The 18,627-nt window shown below is 40.7% G+C and overlaps 1 protein-coding gene and 1 long non-coding RNA gene across 13 annotated transcripts in view; one reads left to right on the forward strand and one right to left on the reverse strand.

Moving 5' to 3' along the window:
• Positions 1-18,627, reverse strand: part of ATXN1 (ataxin 1) — a 384,336-nt gene that overhangs the window by 242,894 nt on the left and 122,815 nt on the right. The window lies entirely within an intron of this gene.
• Positions 4,347-6,633, forward strand: LOC138919594 (uncharacterized). The gene is made up of 2 exons (XR_011429892.1): positions 4,347-4,534; positions 5,494-6,633. It is a non-coding gene; the product is annotated as an uncharacterized lncRNA (long non-coding RNA).

Consider the following 18,627-nt stretch of genomic DNA (forward strand, 5'->3'; position numbering starts at 1 on the left):
TTCAATGTGTCAGTGAATACACACACTTTCACACTCTGCAGACGATGATGAAAATGCCACTCTTAAGACCACAGTTAAAATGCCACTAATTGTGATCTAAAGCTAAAGGTTACACTTAAAAAAAAAAGAATTCCATTTTTAGTGAAATGAAACTCTTAGCGTTTTCACTTCCAGATGCATCAGCATTACATAAAAGATGTTGAAACTATTTTAGCAAATAGACATGCTGCACATTTTCCTGTCTGAGAATTAGTCTGAAAAATACCAAGCTCGACAGGGGCCTCTGGGTGTTCTCATGACAAACGTTCGGTCAAGTATTGATTCCACACACTCATGGAAATCTAGAGTAAGACACGACCTCACAACGCTAGCTTGTCACACATTAGGCTACTCAGCTGCTTAAGAATAAGCTGATGATCCCCTGGAGGGGTCTACCCACCCCTCCGGCACTGGCCGGCACTTCAGTGATGACGAATGCTAGCAGCAGAGAACTCCAGTCCTCAAAGAAGCACACCACCAGCACTGGGTTACATTTTCCACTTTTACTGTAATTCTCATTCCCACACGGACCAATTTCTCACATATCCGCTTTTAATTTTTCAAGACTGAACCTGTGAGCCTGTGACAATTTGCCTGGCTGTGTAACATATTACATCTTGATATACATGCCAAATCCTACTTCACTCAAAAGGCCATGTTTTGCTCAGGAAAAAAGCAGTGGGAAGCAAAAGCACAAGTTTCTCATCATAACCTATCCAAGCTGACCATCCACATTCAGAACTATTAGTCACTGTTGGGACAATAAATATGGTTTTTCCAAGAGGTCACCAAGCCTTTCTTGCTGGGTTCTCCTTCTTCCACGCCCCACAATTTTCTAGACATCGGAGGAAGAGGAGTACAGAGGGCTTCTATGTCTTCTGTCTTATTCCACTTCTTGGGTATTGTCAGCCTCACCCTAGATCCTCAGCCACCCAATGACCCCTGGGATTTCACTGCCAGACTGCACCTTCTAACCACTCCTGCATGATGCCACGACACTGAAGACTATGAAGAGGACTACAACAGGATATAGGTAGAATGTGGGAGCAACAAGGGAAAATTCTGGCTTACACTATCACCTTAAAACATTTGGGGATTTTTTTTTTTTTTGGTGAGGAACATTCGCCCTGAGCTACCATCTACTGCCAATCTGCCTCTTCTTTTTTTCTCCCCAAAGGCCCAGTACATAGTTGTATATCCCAGTTGTAAGTCATTCCAGTTCTTCTATGTGGGATACCGCCACAGCATGGCCCCAAAAATATTTTTAAAATGTAATGTACAACATGACGACTATAGTTAACACTGCTATATGATATATATGTAAGTCGTTAAGAGAGTAAATTCTAAGAGTTATCACAAGGAAAAAATCTTTTTCTTTTCTTTTTTTTGTATCTAATGGGATGATGGATGTTAACTAAACTGATTGTGGTAATCATTTCACAATATATGTAAGTCAAATCATTGTATTGTACACCTTAAACTTATGTGCTACACGTCAATTATATCTCAACAAAACTGGGAAAAAAATTTTAAATCTAAAAAACATTGTGTTATGCAAACTGAAACCTCCAAAAGAATGTATGCAACATGTATATGATCTACAAGGCATAACAATAAAATGAACACCCATAAACCTACCATGCTACTTAAGACATTGCTAGTACTGATGCACCTACCTATTTGTTACTTCCCTAAGCTCTCCCCTGCCTCTTCTCCAGAGGTAACCACAATCCTGAATTTTTATGTATTATTCCCTAACATATACGTTAATTTTATTTGATTTTGAACTTTATAAATAATTCTATCATATTGTATGTAGTCTTCTGTGGCTAGTTTTCTTCACACAATGTTGTTTCTAAGATTTAACTATATTGTCACAAGTAGCTGTAGCTCATTCATTTTCTCTGCTGTATAATATTCCCTTGTGTGAATTCTTCAATATTCTTCTGCTGATGGGTTTTCTTAATTTTTAGTTTTTAGTGTTTTTGTTTTTTTATTTAAGAAACAATGCTGTTTCCATTAGAAACAATATACATAAGCAGAATTTCTCTGGGGTACTGCCTCGGAATGGATGGCTGGGTCACGGGGTAAATGAATATTTGCTCTTACATAATAGTACCAAATTATTTTCCCAAATAGCCATGCCAATCTACACTCCTACCAGCAGGGCACCCCATCATTTTTGTAAACTGTTAAATCGTTTAAAAATCAAGAAGGAGATCTGTTTGATCTAAAGCTGGTGTTTTTATTTTATAGGCTGAGTTATGAACATCCATAAAGGAATAAATGTCCTAGACCTCTCTGTCACACTGGTGAGTTTATACTTTGTTCCTCACTAAACAAATGAGAGCTCCTTCCTAAGATATGTTTATCTTTTTTCAAATGCGGCATTAACTAACTACTTGGACTGGACTGAGGATAAATAATTTCAAGGCTCCTCATGGCTTTATTTCCCAAACATTCGATTCTTAGCCAGGTGGCTACCAAAGGTATCAAAGAATGCTCTAGAATATATTAGGTCCCAGGGATCAAAACTGCCCGCTTGGAACAGGATGTCATGTACAAACTTAAAATACACAAAACTATGGCAAATTGAGAGAACTCTTTATTTCCTTCAATACTAGAGAGAAATAGAGAAATAGATAACTGAAACAGACGAAGAAAAGCCTTAGTAGCTTTTATTTTAGAAGAGCAAAATAAAAAAACTTTTGTAATTAGGTTTTGACAGGCTTCGAGGAAAATGCTTCTTCCCTCCCCAAAAGCCCAAGGTCAGAGCTTGAGGCTACGGAACCTTTACTCCTGGCTCAAAGTTTGAGCTCAAGTCAGCCAGTCCTATATCCTCCGGCCCCCCCACCTCCACCCCCTGCCCCGCCAATCTACAGACCTGGCTGGGTCTGAGTGTAGATTCAGCAAATAAAGAACATGAGGAGAGGCAGGAGGAGAGTCGAAGAACACACTGGACAGAACCTCTCATTGCTAGAACAGTATCGAGTGACAGGATAACACTACAGCAGACAATGTAGTTAACTGGGAGTGCAACTAGTCTACCTTCTTTAACTAACACGAATGGAGACCAAGGCAACGATCTATGAAAAGCCAATTTGGGCCAGTACTGTGCAACAATTTCAACTTTGTTCCCTACAGGCATTTATTATTGGTAGTAACCACTATCTGAATTTTAAATTACCCTGACCATGTTTTCCCATTCTTTCTCCATCCTGGTCTTTCTTACTGGTTAACCCCAACAAGCAGAGAAATGTCTGAAGAGCAGGCACTGAAGGGAGATGAAGAATTGGAGGCCTTCACCTATACACTGGATGTCTCTGAAAAACTGGATGTGCTAAAAAGCAAAACAAACAAGTATATGTTATGAGTGCCTGTTAAGTCATTTATTTGAGTTTTTTGGGCATCTATTAGTGAAGTCTTATGCTTCTTATTAGATTCTCGCACTGTTTTAATTAGGTACAGCCAAGGGGCTTTGTTTTAATTACACTGGTGGTACCTTCTCTTTTTAGGCCAGTAAGCTGGAACCCAGCCAGGCAGTGTTAAGAGAGCAAACCTTTCCTTCTTGGTCAAAGCTCTCCAACTCTGGTTTATTTTCTACTAAGATCATGGTAAACACAGCAACCCTACTTTGATATTTAGTGTCTGGTACTGGATGCCCACAAATACGATGGGGAAAAAAAACTGTCTGTAACCTCAGGTGAAAACTCCAGATGATGACAGCTTTCAAGACTGGCAAAAATTTTAAAAGCATCACATTTTAAAGGATCCCTTTGTAACACTGCTATGTAAAGATCCTATTAAAATATAGTCATTTTACACAACTACAGAAAGCTTTTATTTAAAACGACTTTGTATTCCGATGTTATAAGTGTGCCTGGCTTTTTATTCAGCGACTAGATTATCTTTTCAGAAGAACTACTGTACTTCATTGTACGTGCTTAATGAGGGACTAATTAGTCCTCCCCCCATCCCTTTAAACTCCTATGGGAAATGAGGTCAGAACCCATTTCCATGCCCAAAGCACCAGGTGGGAGCTGCATCAAATTCTACAGCGGCACAAAGGGGAGCCCTTTTCCAAGGCAGAACAGGTATGAGGACAAACCTTCAGCAAGGGCTATGCTCTCCAATGTCAGGCACACAGTACAAAAAAAGCTAAACGTTTATTATAAGATCTTGCAAAGGAGCTGTTCCAACAAGCTGGACCACCCACCCACACGTTCATCTCGGCTCCTCCTCTCCTGTCCTGACTGCCACGCGGCCCGCCTTCCCGCTCCCTGATTGGCTGTCCCGTAGGCTAAGACGCACACCTCCAGGGCGCTGGGCGGAGGGAGGGACCACTGGCCGCTGCTCCACCGGCATCCCGCCTCCTCTGCCATCTGCATCCCAGCGCCCACAGGGGAGTGCCACCGCTCTGGGACACGAGCCCGCAGCGGCTCCGCGGCAGCCTGCCAGCGGCTTGAGCTCCTTACTCCTTTCTACAAGAGGCATGGTGAGCAAATTAGAGGTTATGAACACCTCCGGTGGAAGGAGGAAAATTCCTTTGGGCTTTGTAAGGGAACTTCGTCAGTGGCGCGTCTCCAAGGTATAAGACGGATGTGCTTCACCCTGCCTGGCATGTGTGAACCGCACCTTTTGCTGGTCACAATTGTGGCAGCAGTGCAGGAAAACGTTTCTTTGGGAAGAATGTCTCATGTTCGAAGACGCTGCTGGCCCCTTGATAAGCAGTTCATAAAGCTATTTTCGATGTAAGGGAAAGCATATTCCTAAGGGTAGCGCTGCCAAATCCATGATGAGAGAGAAGCCTGGCAGTAAAATATTTGGGCTCCCAACACGAGTTAAAGTTTATTAGGAAACCAGGAAAGCACACATCTCTGGCCAGGGACAACAAAGAGAAGCAGCTGAGTTCTAAATTGTGCTGGAAATAGAAGCAAGCAGTCTGGGATTAAGTAAAAGAAGCAGAGTCAATTTAGAACAGTGCTTTGATGCACGGTACATAGCCTGTCACACCTTGCAGGGGCTGGCTGCCAAGGGGGTATGGTTTTAAGATCACAGCCCTCCAACAACTCTCTGATACCTGAAACTCCATAATTAGAGTCTTTCCTTTGGCTTAAAGATTCTGTATCTTTAAATTTCAGAATAATATGCTACCTTGGAAGTGGAATATCCAGATATCCAAAAAAAGAAATATATACACATACATATGGAAAGAGAACAGGTCTTGAATCACAGTTGAGTATTAATCCTAGCTTTGCCACTTCTAGCTCTGTAAGTTTGGGGAAGTCATTTATTGGCTTGACTCTCAAGTTCGTCAGTTGTGAAATGAGACAAGTATCTGTCTCAGAAGGCTGGTGCAAAGCTGAAGTTCAATTACGTATATAAAGGTATGTGGTCCAGACAACACACATAGCAGACATTTGGACACCAGTCTCTTCCTCTCGTTTTTTACAGAGCACGTCCTAATAGAGGAACAAGTGAGGATAATGTGAAGACGCTGGCTTCCTGATGTGGAAATGACAAGAAGGTCAGCAAGGAGGGGGACAGCAGAAGAAAAGGGCACCTGGGACCCGGTGACAGAATCTGTTTCACAAATGTGGTGAGGTCACCTCTGCTCCAGGGCACCTGGTGGCTGCAGGCTGACATGTATCTGCAATGCTGACTGGCTGGCAAGACTGTGAAATTAGAAACTTGCCTCCACCAAGGAGCCATGCCTCACCCCTCCCAAGACTCCCCCTTGCTTGGTGTCCAGCTGGGCAGATGAGGTGTGGGGGCGCATGTGAACAGCTGTACTACAGGGTCACCTGCAAGGGAGAGGGAACAGGTGAAGCTATGACAGGTGGCAGGCAGGCAAGTCAGCAGAAGAGACTAAGGGCAACTTCTAACTTGCTGAAGCCCAATGATGCCAATCAGACCCCACTGACCCAAAGGGCTGGTCAGTGGCTGGAGACCTTCCTAGTGACTTACCAAAGACTGGCTTCACACCAAACTGTGTAGCTGAACATCCTGTCTTTTCCTAAGCATCCACACCTCCACACTTAAGGATTCTCCCTTACCTCACTCTGAAGAGCCAGCCATCGTTGCCTTCAAGGCATGAACCTTGCAACCTCACCAATCACTCAAGTGAAAGAACCACACAGAGAGGCCTAACAGTGGCAGGAGGGGAGGGACTCTAGAGCAAGCCGATGCAGAAATATATTTTTAGGTTGGGAAGACTTCCGAAATCCAAAAGGCCGCGACACAGAAGATAAACTCTCCAAAAATTGCCTTTCATGATTGCTGCCCATAAAAAACAAGCTTAACCCGAATGAATAGGAAGGAGAGAGGTAGTTTTAATAATAAACAGTAACAGCCAACATAAGGAACAGTGACACTATTTAGACACATTAATAGGTCAAGACATCAGCCCTTCTGTTCCCCCGAAAGACCTACGTGGAGCACCAGTGACGTGCAGAACACATTTTGGAGATCACTAATCTGACAGCATTTACTGCTGTAGTGTTACTGGACTGTGACTTAAGCAGATTCACTTCTAGAAATTTTCAAAATGCAAAACCGGGAAACAATAAGACACATACATGGAAATCTTGTGAATGGTTTATTGTGTTTTTCTTATGCAGCGAATTATCAGCCATTGCTTTCTATTTAGTAATCAAGGTTAATCATCTTGGGATCATTCATTCTGTGTATTATCTGTAATAAATCTGAAAATCCCAGTTGAACTTACCCTAACCCCCTGGTATACTTTTGGGCCATTCCCTCCTTCCTTTCTGTGATGAGCTGTGTGCACAAAAAATGCGGCACAATTTCAATACTAGTCTGAGCAAAACCGTAATGGAAAGTAAATGAAAGCATCGCACAACGTTCCCAAAGCGAAAGGAAATGATTTGGGAGTATACACATCACTGACTGTATTCCATCAGCACAGATAATTAAAAGTTGACTATATAATAATATTAAACACGGGTACAACTTTTGGAAAATTTCTCCCTGGTATTAGCTATGCAAAAATACCGACTAAATGTTCAATGCTAATCAAATTCATCTCTTCTTAAAAGCAGTGTATAATAAATGGGTAACCTAAAAGGGATGCTTTGAAACAGTATGCTTCACTATTGTTTGATTATTCTAAATTTAAAACTCCAACAAAGGGAAGGATTATTCTTCCTGAGGTTCAAGATTCATGAGGATTTGGTAATGCAATTCCTTTAAGAGAGCAAATAAAAAAATTGCTATCTACAAGCTGCCAGTGTTTTAGGTCTGTATAGTGTTTTAAAATCAAAGTCACCATTCATTCAACAACAAATGTTTGTTTGAATAAATGAATGAAAGAAAAGGCCTGAAAATACTTTACAAGTTTAATCACCTGTAAGGTATGAATCAGGCAACAACTTTAGTCATCCCCAAGTGCACAGGCTGAGACGAGTTAAACGTCAGCTCTCACCCAGCAGTCCAAAGCCAGACCTGGAAACTGCAATCATGTCCTTTGATTCTTAGAAAATAACCCAGCTGTCAGGGCCTGTTGCTTAGCTGTCTCACCACAAACTCAATGCAACCTGGAATGCATGTTATCTAGGCCAGGTGAGGTAAGATTAAGGAAGCAACACAAAGCCGGGCTTGTTCCTGAAATTATACAGGAGTCCAAAAACAGGAAAAGAAAAGAAAAGAAAAAAACCCCATCAAAACGCTAAACCTGAAAACGAAATTCCTAATATTAATATAATACTAATTTGTTAACATTATAAATTTTGCTCTAAGGAGGCACATCGAGCAAATCACTCAGTGCTCATATTGATATCATACCAAGAGTAGGGAAAAATGTTCCTGCAGGATACTGAAGGAGAGACGGAGCCCACGGCTCCCCAGGGCACTCAAGTTTATTCTTCCAGCAACACAGCTAACACCCATCTTTTTCCGTTCTGACCTTCTACCAGGATGCAATCCACGAGCCGGCCAGACATTTAAAATCTATTTGTTTCAATAACTCAGAGGAGAAATACAACCACAAGAGGTTTTGCAAGTGGAATCTATTTTGCAAGGAGAAAATTCTCCCGCTTTCAGAGTGAGGGTTCTCAAATCGGAAATCTTAAAGTTTTCAAAATCCATGCCCAGAGAATTAATACTACCCACCACTAAGCTGTCCTTTGAGAGCTAAGCATAAGCAATGCACTGGCCCCAACATCTATTTTTCTGATGCCAGAGGAAAGTGACGCAAAGCTGTCCTGATCTGAATCATAGAGTAGGTGAAGTTCATAGGTAAAGTTCCTCTACTGGATCCTTCTCCTTTTGTCCCCTCAGGTGGCTCCTCTGTTTGCCCCAGGGCTTTCTGTTCTGTAATTCTTTTCCACCTCTACCTTGTCAACATTAACACCAGCGAAATGTTATATTGTTGCGATAGGAATATAGTCCGATCGTTGTTTTGCCTCCTAAAAAATATGTGTCCTTTAAACCTTTTCATCTTTAAATTAAAGACTCAAAAGCTTTACTTTCCTTTAAATTCCAGCATCAGCCAGCAGCCAACATTCTGAATTGGGAGACAGGTTAAGGTAACGCCCCTTATTTTTAAAAGCTTATTCTGCTTCACCTTGAAGGCCTGCCATAACGATGGAAGTATGCTGAAATCACAAGCTGGAGTCATACTCCACTGTGACCTTGGGCAAACTCTGTCACTGAGCCTTCATTACGCATTTGTAAAGTAGGAATTATTACAATATAATGTAACATGATATAATATAATCATTATGAGATAATGAATATAAAGTGGCTGGCACCTTGCTATCTTAAAGACTATACTACCCTCAGAAAGAACACAGTGGTTCCCAAGTGTCCTTAAGTGCATCTCTGGGTTCACCCAGCCACATCTGCTGAAGGCCAGTTACCTAGAATCGCGAAAAACGGCAAGAGCCTGATTCTTGTCAGTTTCAGAGAGCTTGTGGCCTCGGGCCCTGGAGCCAGGCGCCCCCTAAAGGCAGGTCTGAGATTAGTTTTTCTCTCAGTTACCATTCTCTTTTTCTCTGGCTCTTTTCCTGCCTGAGAGCATCTAAACCCTTTCCCACTCATCTCCTCCCCATGCCCCTGGCCCAGGAAGCCCAGACAGTGGGGGTGCAACACCATTCCTCACTGTGCCACCTCTGCTTCCCAGTCCCCACCCTCCATCCTGTAGTAGAATTCTCATGCGGGAACCTTCAACAGCCCCACAGTTGAGTTTACACAGCCTTGAGCCCCTGGCAGCCAAAACCTAATTTAAAATAAATTTCCACAAGGAAAGGCATGTTTTGAGATGAGCAGGTGACCCAGCAGGGAGAGAGGTTCCATGTCACCGAAGCACTAGCCTTGTCTGAAGCTTCATTAGGAGGTCTGAGCTGAATTTTACAAATCCAATAGAAACACTCTGGCAGAGGTTTAGAGAGGCGGGAGAGGACACAACCACAACAGAACGGGGAGGCTTCACCAGGACAGGCGGGAGGAAGGAGGTGAGGCACGGAGAGGGAAGGCTGCAGAGTGAAGGGAAAGAAACAACCAGGCGGCAGCAGAGGTGAGGGCAGGGCGAGCACCCACAGGCAAGGTGCACAGAAGGCAGTGCACGGGATACCGGCAGGCAGCGCCTTGGGAGCTCTCGCTGTCACAACAGCAGTGGCATGAGGGACATGGGCTGAGTCCCATTGGTCCCTGTGCCTTGGCCAGGATTTTCCAGGTTGGCATTAGGAGGCATAATCTCCTCTAGAAGAACAGGACCCCGTGGGAAGGGCCATGGAAGCCGAATCCATGAACCAGGGGTCTCCCTGTGTGGTCCTCTCCTGGGATAAGGCCTTGCGAAGGGGAGACTGGTGAGAGCCCTTTAACCAGGTCTGAACGTGGGGAGAAGACGATGGGGAGCAGATGCAAGTGCTTCTCAAGAAACCCTCAATAAAAAGAGACAAAGAATAGTGGAATAAAGAAAATGCATCACACTTGGGTTTTAGAAGAGGAGGATACAGGGAGCCCAATGGTTAGAGGTGGGACCCAGGATGTCTACATCTTATAATATGTGAATTACATCCATGCACAGGTATGCATCCTCTTATATATCAGATCAGGAGAAAGAAAACCACACTAATTATACAAATTGGAAAACAAATCAAGGAGTGAAAAATGATAAAAATTGTTTTAATTGTGTAAAAGTAATACAAATTATAGTCATTTATGTGAACTGCTTCCACTAATGCCTAATTGCCAGGCAGCATAATATCAATGAAACGTATCATGAACTATGTGTTCAATTAACTCACTCGTGTACATTACATTTTGTGACAACACTACATTGTTTCATATGTTCAGGCTTCTTATTATCTGATGCCTATGAGTGCACCATCTGGGAGCTGGAATGGAGGTTAAGGAGATCGCTTACCGTAACCCTTTCATTTCACAGATGGAGAAACTGAGGCTTAGAGAGCATATGGCTTTCCCAAGGCCACAAGAGAACTAGTTTAGAGCAGAGCTGGGGATGCAACAGGGCTGCTCCTGATCCCTGCACTGCTCCAGGGCTGCCCTTAAGATGCTATGCGCTTAGACAGCCCTGCAGCGACACAGTCCCTTCCCCATCAGTTTGCAAGACCGTTTGGTCTGATTCATAATTATTCAAGGAGCATGGGAAACACGTATGATGCTTGGGGGAAGATAAGTGCAGGCACAGAGATGCTGGAGCTCTCAGTTAGGCGACTTCTGGATAATATATCTTTAGAAAAACTTACAGCCTCTTTCTCTGTAAGAAAATCGATAGGAGAGTCAATAGGGTACAGTAGAAAAAACGAAGGTTACTAGACAGAGACCTCAGGATGAGCCTCAAAGCTTAATAGCTACGTGGCCTGGGACAAGTTATAGAAACTCTCCAAATCTATATCCCCTTAACCATAAAATGCGCATGATGATGATACTTATTCAAAGATTTGTGGGATTAGATGAAATGATCTATTAAGAATACACATATTAAGAATAGCACAGTACATATGCTCAATCAATATTCAATCAGTATTTCTTTACTATAGACTCCTTGCATAGGGCAGCTGAAGAAAGCTTCATCTTTAAACACACGTGGTGTGTACCTGGATGGTGACAGGTCTTTCCAAGGCCAAGTATATGTTATTTCATAAACAGTTTTGGAAAGCCTGTTCCAAAGAGTCAGTGTCATATTCATGTCTAATTTCAAAATAGAATGCCAGTGTCTGGGGTGGGAAATCTAAGGGAGCGCTGTAAGATCTCACCCAGTCTGCTTCCACCTGGCATGTCAAATATCAAAACACAGGCAACCACGGTCAATCGTTAAGAACCACCTCTTGCTTTACATCAAAACGTGTTAGGAGAAAACAAGGATACCACAGATCAAGGGTATCCCAAAATCATTCCTTCTTGATCCCTGATGATGGCTCCTTGCTCATTTTTCGCATCCAAAATCTCTAGGAAATCCATCACAGATCCTAATGTGGTCCACCACAGGATTGCAGCTCACAGTACATCCTTTTGGGTACCCATAAGCTGGTCTGCAATGCCCAAGGCAACAGAGGAGAAGGCAGCTGCCCAGTCTGTAGATAAAGGTTCCTCAATTGATCCCTGGTGAACCCACCAGTTTCTACATCTGTCTTCTTATCACATCCCCTCCCCATAAATAATTTTATCAGTAAATGAGAGATTAAAGTCTCATAGGGAAAAAAATCAGGAGTTTGTGTCATGCTATAAATGAATCTCTAGCTGAAACTGCTACGTGCGCAGTGAGATTTCACTAAGAGCCACTGACTCTGCCTGCAAGCCTGAATATTAGACCAGGCCTGTTCCACACAGCCCCAGCAATGTTGCCCTCCCTCTCTTCTAGAACTGTCTGTGACCTGAATGTTCCAGTAAGCAAACGAGCAAGCCAGATCTATCTACCTCTCTCTTCTCTCTCTCTCTTTCACACACACACGCACACACACACACTCTCTCTCTCTCTCTCTCTTTTTCTGAGTCACCTTTGTTGACAATAATTAAACTTGACTGGTAAAAGGGGAGAAAATGCAAGTCAATGAATTAAGCTCCTCTGGATCCACTAAGCCAAGCCCCTGGCCCACTCTCTGCTCTTGGGCACTTTGTTTCTATTTTGTAGCTTCTGACTACATTGCGTTACATGTGGAGAGAACCATTTTTTGACTCTTATTCAACGACGTGTGACACTATTGTTCTTTGTTTCTTTAAAACATGTTGGCATTCTTGCTCTCCCTTAGTAGGAGAGGGCCTGCAAGGATCGCCCAAGCTTCCGGGCTGAAGCAATTATCTGCTAGGCTGAAAAACCAGAGTTCAGCTGCCAAACTCCACCAGGAAAAGTGCAAAGGGTGAAACGGGCACCACTCTGAATCATAAAGATGATTGCAGGCGAGGTGACTGGCTGCAACTCGGGTGTTCTTCTATATCTAATTGGACCATGCAGGATGACACTCCTGGGGACCGCTACAGAGATACAGGTGTGGCTTCCTCTATACAAAGGCTGTGCGTCTGACAATTTATGTGTAAGCCTAACTTTTATAAATTACGTGCCGAATGTCCTGGGGAGTTCATTATTTAGGAGAACCCCATCAACGTTTTGTAAAATTCACAGTCATCTAGTTTGTATTTGGGAAATTTAGATCTTTGAATAGCAGATTTTCTAATTCCAGAAGTCTTCCCTCACCCCACTCTCTCTGCCTTTACAGCACATCATCAATTTCAACATCAGTAAAAAGAATGTGAATACAGGGGAAAATATGCACCAGTGCCGGAAAACAGAGAGGGGCACCTGACATACACCAGCATCATTAGACATTTTTGCTAGATAGGACATAGAAAGCCTAACATAAAAGGCCGATTCAGATATGTGACTTGTGGTTCTCCTTGAAAAAGTGCAGCATTGTGAGAAGAAAACAAGACAAAACCCTGAGAGAAAACTACTAAGTAATTGTCCTAAACTAGAGGAGGGAAGGCTGGCTGTGAGGGCTGGCTAGGAAACAAAGATACTGTCTGGGTTCCAGATCACTGGCATTCAGAAGGCATGAGAACAGGAGAACCAAGCGTAAGCACCGCCATGCCCATGGTTATCCAGCAGGTTGTAGGACGGCTCCCTACAAAGCAGGGCTGTAAGACCAGAAGAATTCGGTCACCATTACACAGGGGGCTTGGAGTGAAGCTGGGGTGAGGGAGAAATCTAGAATCAGAGAACTGCCTTATGGACAGTGGCTTCATCCAACACAAAGCAGGAACCATGCGGAGAAGAACTCCCACAGAAACTCCCATGGCTCCGGCTCCCTCACAGTTGGTACAGCTGCTGCAACACACACCTGGCTTGGCCAATTTTTAAGAACCAAGCTTCCAACTTCAAATTGAGAGAAAGAATCTGATCTCTTTACAGAAAGTACAGGGATCATTTGAGAACCAATTCCAGCCCAGCCTAGACCTTTCACCATTCAATGATGAGTAAACCAAAAGGATGTGACATTGGGCCTATAAAGACTTGGTGGCAAAACAACATAAAACATCCAAGAAACAGAGGAAGAAGATAACCTTGAAAAAGATTTACTACTGGAAACAGAGACAAGCTTCAGACAGATATGATTTCTGCTTTGAAAAAAAAGAAAAGAAAGCCCAGACTCTGAAACAAGACATGAAAGAAGGTGACACAAGTGAATGAAACAAAAAGAAACTGACTGAATTAGAGAAAAATTAGAAATTTTTCAACTATCTCTTTCCAAAAGTATAATTTAAAACTGCATGAGGACCAATGAAAAGGAAAGACAGTCCTCTGGAAAATCAAGTCAGCAATGTAACGAACAAACTTAAAAAACTATACCAAAATGAAGAGCAAAATGACAAGAAGGATGACAAAACAAGATAGATTATAATGGATATTGAAGACAGGGGAGGAGGCCAAGGTAGAGACAGGTGTGGTTCCTGAAGGAATCAGAACAAATACCACAGAAGCAATTAGTAAAGATATCACGTAAGAAAACTTTTCTGAACTGAAGAGACCCCTGATTCCCAAACCCCAAAAAAAAACCTTACTCTGTACAAGAAAAAAAATTTAATGAAAACTGACATACACATGTACGTATATATACATATATAACTTAATGAAAACTGTCATCTATTTATGTTCTGATGACACTTTTGAATTTTGAGGTCAAAGTAGGAAGATCATTAGCATCAAATGAGGAAGGAAAAAATACAGGTACCCGGTCACCAAGACGAGAGAAAAATCAAGGTGGCCTCAGACTTCTGTTTGACAGCAGGAGAAACAGAACAGAAGAAAGAGAACAGGAGAAATAGAGTTTGTACAGCTCTGATGCCAAAGGGTCTAGATCAACAAGAAGTCTAAACTAAGCAAGTTTTCTGTTGAAGTATGAGAGCTAAAAAATGAAAACAGCATTCTTGGATGCAAAAGATCAATAAGAAAATGTACTTCATAAAAACATCATTTGAAGAAGTTCTCTAGTCAACCAAAAAATTTAATCAAAAAAAAGAAAAAGGCGGCGTCCCACATGCCACAACTAGAAGGACCCACAACGAAGAATATACAACTATGTACCTGGGGGCTTTGGGGAGAAAAACGAAAAAAAAATAAAATCTTTAAAAAAAAACAAAAAAGTGAAGGGGCCGGCCTGGTGGCGCAGTGGTTAAGTGCGCACGTTCCGCTTCGGCAGCCTGGGGTTCCCTGGCTCGGATCCCGGGTGCGGACATGGCACCGCTTGGCACGCCATGCCGTGGTAGGCGTCCCACATATAAAGTAGAGGAAGATGGGCACGGATGTTAGCTCAGGGCCAGTCTTTCTCAGCAAAAAGAGGAGGATTGGCAGCAGATGTTAGCTCAGGGCTAATCTTCCCCCCCAAAAAATAAATAAATAAAAGGCGTAGTTGGCTTTAAAATAGTTTATAACACGTAATCAAACCATATAAACATGTGTTAATCTCATCTTACACAAGGAGGAAGTATGGTCAGTAAGCTTCGTGACATTGTTCAGACAGAAATATAGGTCCTTTCTTTCAAATTGAAGAAAATAACTAGAAAATTAAACATAATGTATAACGTGAAGATTGTTAGAGAATAAATTATACCACAAAATGGAAAATGATGGTAACATCAAGCAATCATAAAAGGAAAAGGAACTTAAAAATGAGAAAAATTAGACCAATTATATCAACTTTGAAGATACATACTAATTCTCTTTTAAGAAACAAAAGAATCCTAGCTGGAGTCATAAATTAAGAATGACCTCTATGCTATCCAGAAGAAATCTATAAAAGTTAAAAAAAAATAAAAGATTGAGGCAAAAGAATACCAGGAAAATGCACATTGAAAAGCAAGAGTTACAATGTTAATATACAATCAGAATTAAATATTTAAAGCATTAAACAGGAGTGTCGTTTCTACTGACAAGGAGTATATTCCAAAGAAAAGCTAAAATTGTATGCACCAAGATAGCATAGCATGGAAATATATAAAGGAAAACAAGCAGAGACTGAGAGGCATGCAATAGCGATGCTGAAGTCTACCCATTGCTTTTAGTCCTTGGAAAAGTAAGCAGACGCAAATTTAATAAAGATGCATAGAAGGAGGATAAAATAATAAATAAGGCTGATCTGATGACTAGATAAACCTGATCATTAGAGCATGCGTCTTCTATAGAGGGACCCATGGGACATGAACACAAACTAATCATGTATTGGGACATAAAGGAAACTTGACTACATCTCAGTATTCTGTGACCACAAAGCAATAAAAGCCCACGTTAATAAACAAAAGCATAAAGAATGCAAATAAATGTGTACATTTAAAAAGTACTCTTCTAAATAGGTTTAGCGTCTGAGATACTAAATTATACAATTGCAGATAGAGACAATAAAGACAAGGAGAACATTCCATATCAAAGTGGAGACAACCCACACTGGGAGGCAAATACCTTAAATATTTCCATCATTAAGAAAAACTTAAAAGAACAGTCAATTCAAGAAATGAGAAAACAGAAATCTAAGTAAAGCAAATCAAAGACAAAGCACCAAAAAATAATGATAGAAAGAATTCGAAAATTTAAATAAAAAATATTTCAACAGGTGGTACTTAAAAATATCCAGGGGCCAGCCGGGTGGCATAGTGGTTAAGTTCACTCACTCTGCTTCGGCAGCCCGGGGTTCACGGGTTCGGATCCCAGGTGCAGACCTACACACTCATCAAGCCATGCTGTGGTGGCAACCCTTACAAAATAGAGGAAGATTGGCAACAGATGTTAGCTCAGGGCCAATCTTCACCAATCGATAAATAAGTCAATCAATAAAAATCCAAAAATAAAATAGATTTACTGCTAATTAACCTCATGTTCCAAAGAAAAAACAATCAAACCAAATTAAAAGTGAGAAGTAGGATAAAACCAAAAATATTGAGGATATTTTTAATTTTAAGAATATGCAACGTTTGAATCTACGTTAATAAAATTTACAATATAGAAATGGCAGATTTTCTGGAAAAACAAAAATCTTTAATATTATCTTATGATGTAAAAATCTTGATCAGAAAATTTACTGTAGAAAAATACTATAGGTGGAAGGGAGGGGAGCTTTCATAATAAAAAAAAACAAAAAAAGGACCTGAGTCAAGTAATTTGGAGGACAAGTAATTTCAGAGCTTCCACGAATGGGCATGATCTGTAAATTACATTATGCAATTCATGGCATCACTGGTTCAACAGAAAAAACTGCCATTATTAAAGATGAAAAGACATTTTACAAAAAATTCCATGGGAAAGGATCCTGAAAAGTAGAACAGAATACCACTTATTTGCCACAATAAAGGCTATCTGCCACAAACCAATAGCCAACACTGTATTAAAAGTTAAAAACAAGAGTCAATAACTAAATTCGGGAATGAAGTGAAGTGCACCTGCTCTACCGTTATTATTCAACATAACATTGGGATGTTCTAGAAGAAATGAAAGTTAGACTCCTACATTCTAGTGTTTTTATTTTCATTATTAGAAATGCTATTATTGCCTGTTTAGAACATCTAAGGGAATCAGCTAAAAGACTACTAGAATTTACTGAGGTCGATAAGATGGCCAATTATTAGAAGATATGCATATAGATACATGTGCATGCACACAGACAAACATTTATATATGTATATATACAAAAATAGTTTTTCTATATACAAGCAATAATAAGCTGAAAACACAAGGAAAATAAAGACCAAATGCATAATTATAAGCAACACTGTAAAATCTCTAAGGAAAACTTAAGAACTACTCAAATCCTATGAAAACAGACAGTGCTTTACTAAGGGACAATAGAAGTCTTGAATAAGACTATGTACTTTGATCAAAAGTTGCAAAAGTGTAAAGACTTCAATTCTCTCCACATTAACATAGAATTTATGACAATCAAAATTTATTTTAAAAAGATGTTTTAACATCTGACCAAATTAGTCTTACGTTCACATGGAAGAATGGGTAGGTTAAAGATAGCTAAGAAATCTTGAAGAAAGAAAATTATATGGAAGGATCTAAGATTGCTTATGTTAAACACTATTAAAACTGTAGAACCCAAACTAAAATGCAAAACCACAAAGATCAAAAGAACAGAATCTAAAGCTCAGAAATATACACAAGTTCATAAAAGTATTTAGTACATGATAAAAGTGGCATTTCCTATCGGTAGGGGGAAAGAGTATTAAATAAATAGCGTGAGAACAACTAATGAACTATTTGGCAAAAGTTCATTTGATTCTCATGCCTGAGATCACAATTTAAAATAAACTCTAAATATAAACTATGAGATAATAAAAGAACTAGAAGGAATTATAGATGACTATTTATTTGATCCCAGTGTATGGAAGGCTTTTCCAGGTAAAAAAGCAAAAAAGTGAAATCATTGATATGCTGGACTACGCAAACATTTTGAATATCTGGACACCAAAATAACCATGAATAAAATTCAAAGGAAAATATCAAAGTGGGAAAAATATTTGTAACATCATTGACAAAGAATTAATATCTTTAATTCAAAATGAACATATATGTATTACATGACTAAAAGACATATGTCCAATTTAAAAAAGAATAGAAAACGTAAGAAAAAAATGTCCAACCTCATTCAAAACCATACCCCAAAAAAAGTAAATTAAAACAAGATACAATTTTTTTTTTTTTTGGTGAGGAAGATGGGCCCCGAGCTAACATCTGTTACCAATCTTCCTCTTTTTGCTTGAGGAAGACTGCCTCTGAGCTAACATTGTGCCAATCTTCCTCTAGTTTGTATGTGGGACACCGCCACAGCATGGTTTGATGAGCGGTGCTAGGTCCACATCCAGGATCCGAACCCACGAACCCTGAGCCACTGAAGAGGAGAGTGTGAACTTAACCACCATGCCACTGGGATGGCCTAAGATGTAACTTTTAAATTATCAAATTGGCAAGGTTTTTCCTTGTTTCTGTTTCTTAATTACAGCACTAAGTGTTGTCCAAGAGTGGTAGACACATGGACATTCTTTTTCATGGTTGGTGAGTGCTAAAATATAGTATTTTACTAATACATATTAAAAAATTTTAATAAAGGCTCTTCCTAT

Source organism: Equus caballus, chromosome 20 (assembly GCF_041296265.1).
Source record: "Equus caballus isolate H_3958 breed thoroughbred chromosome 20, TB-T2T, whole genome shotgun sequence".
In the NCBI taxonomy this organism is placed as follows: Eukaryota; Metazoa; Chordata; class Mammalia; order Perissodactyla; family Equidae; genus Equus; species Equus caballus.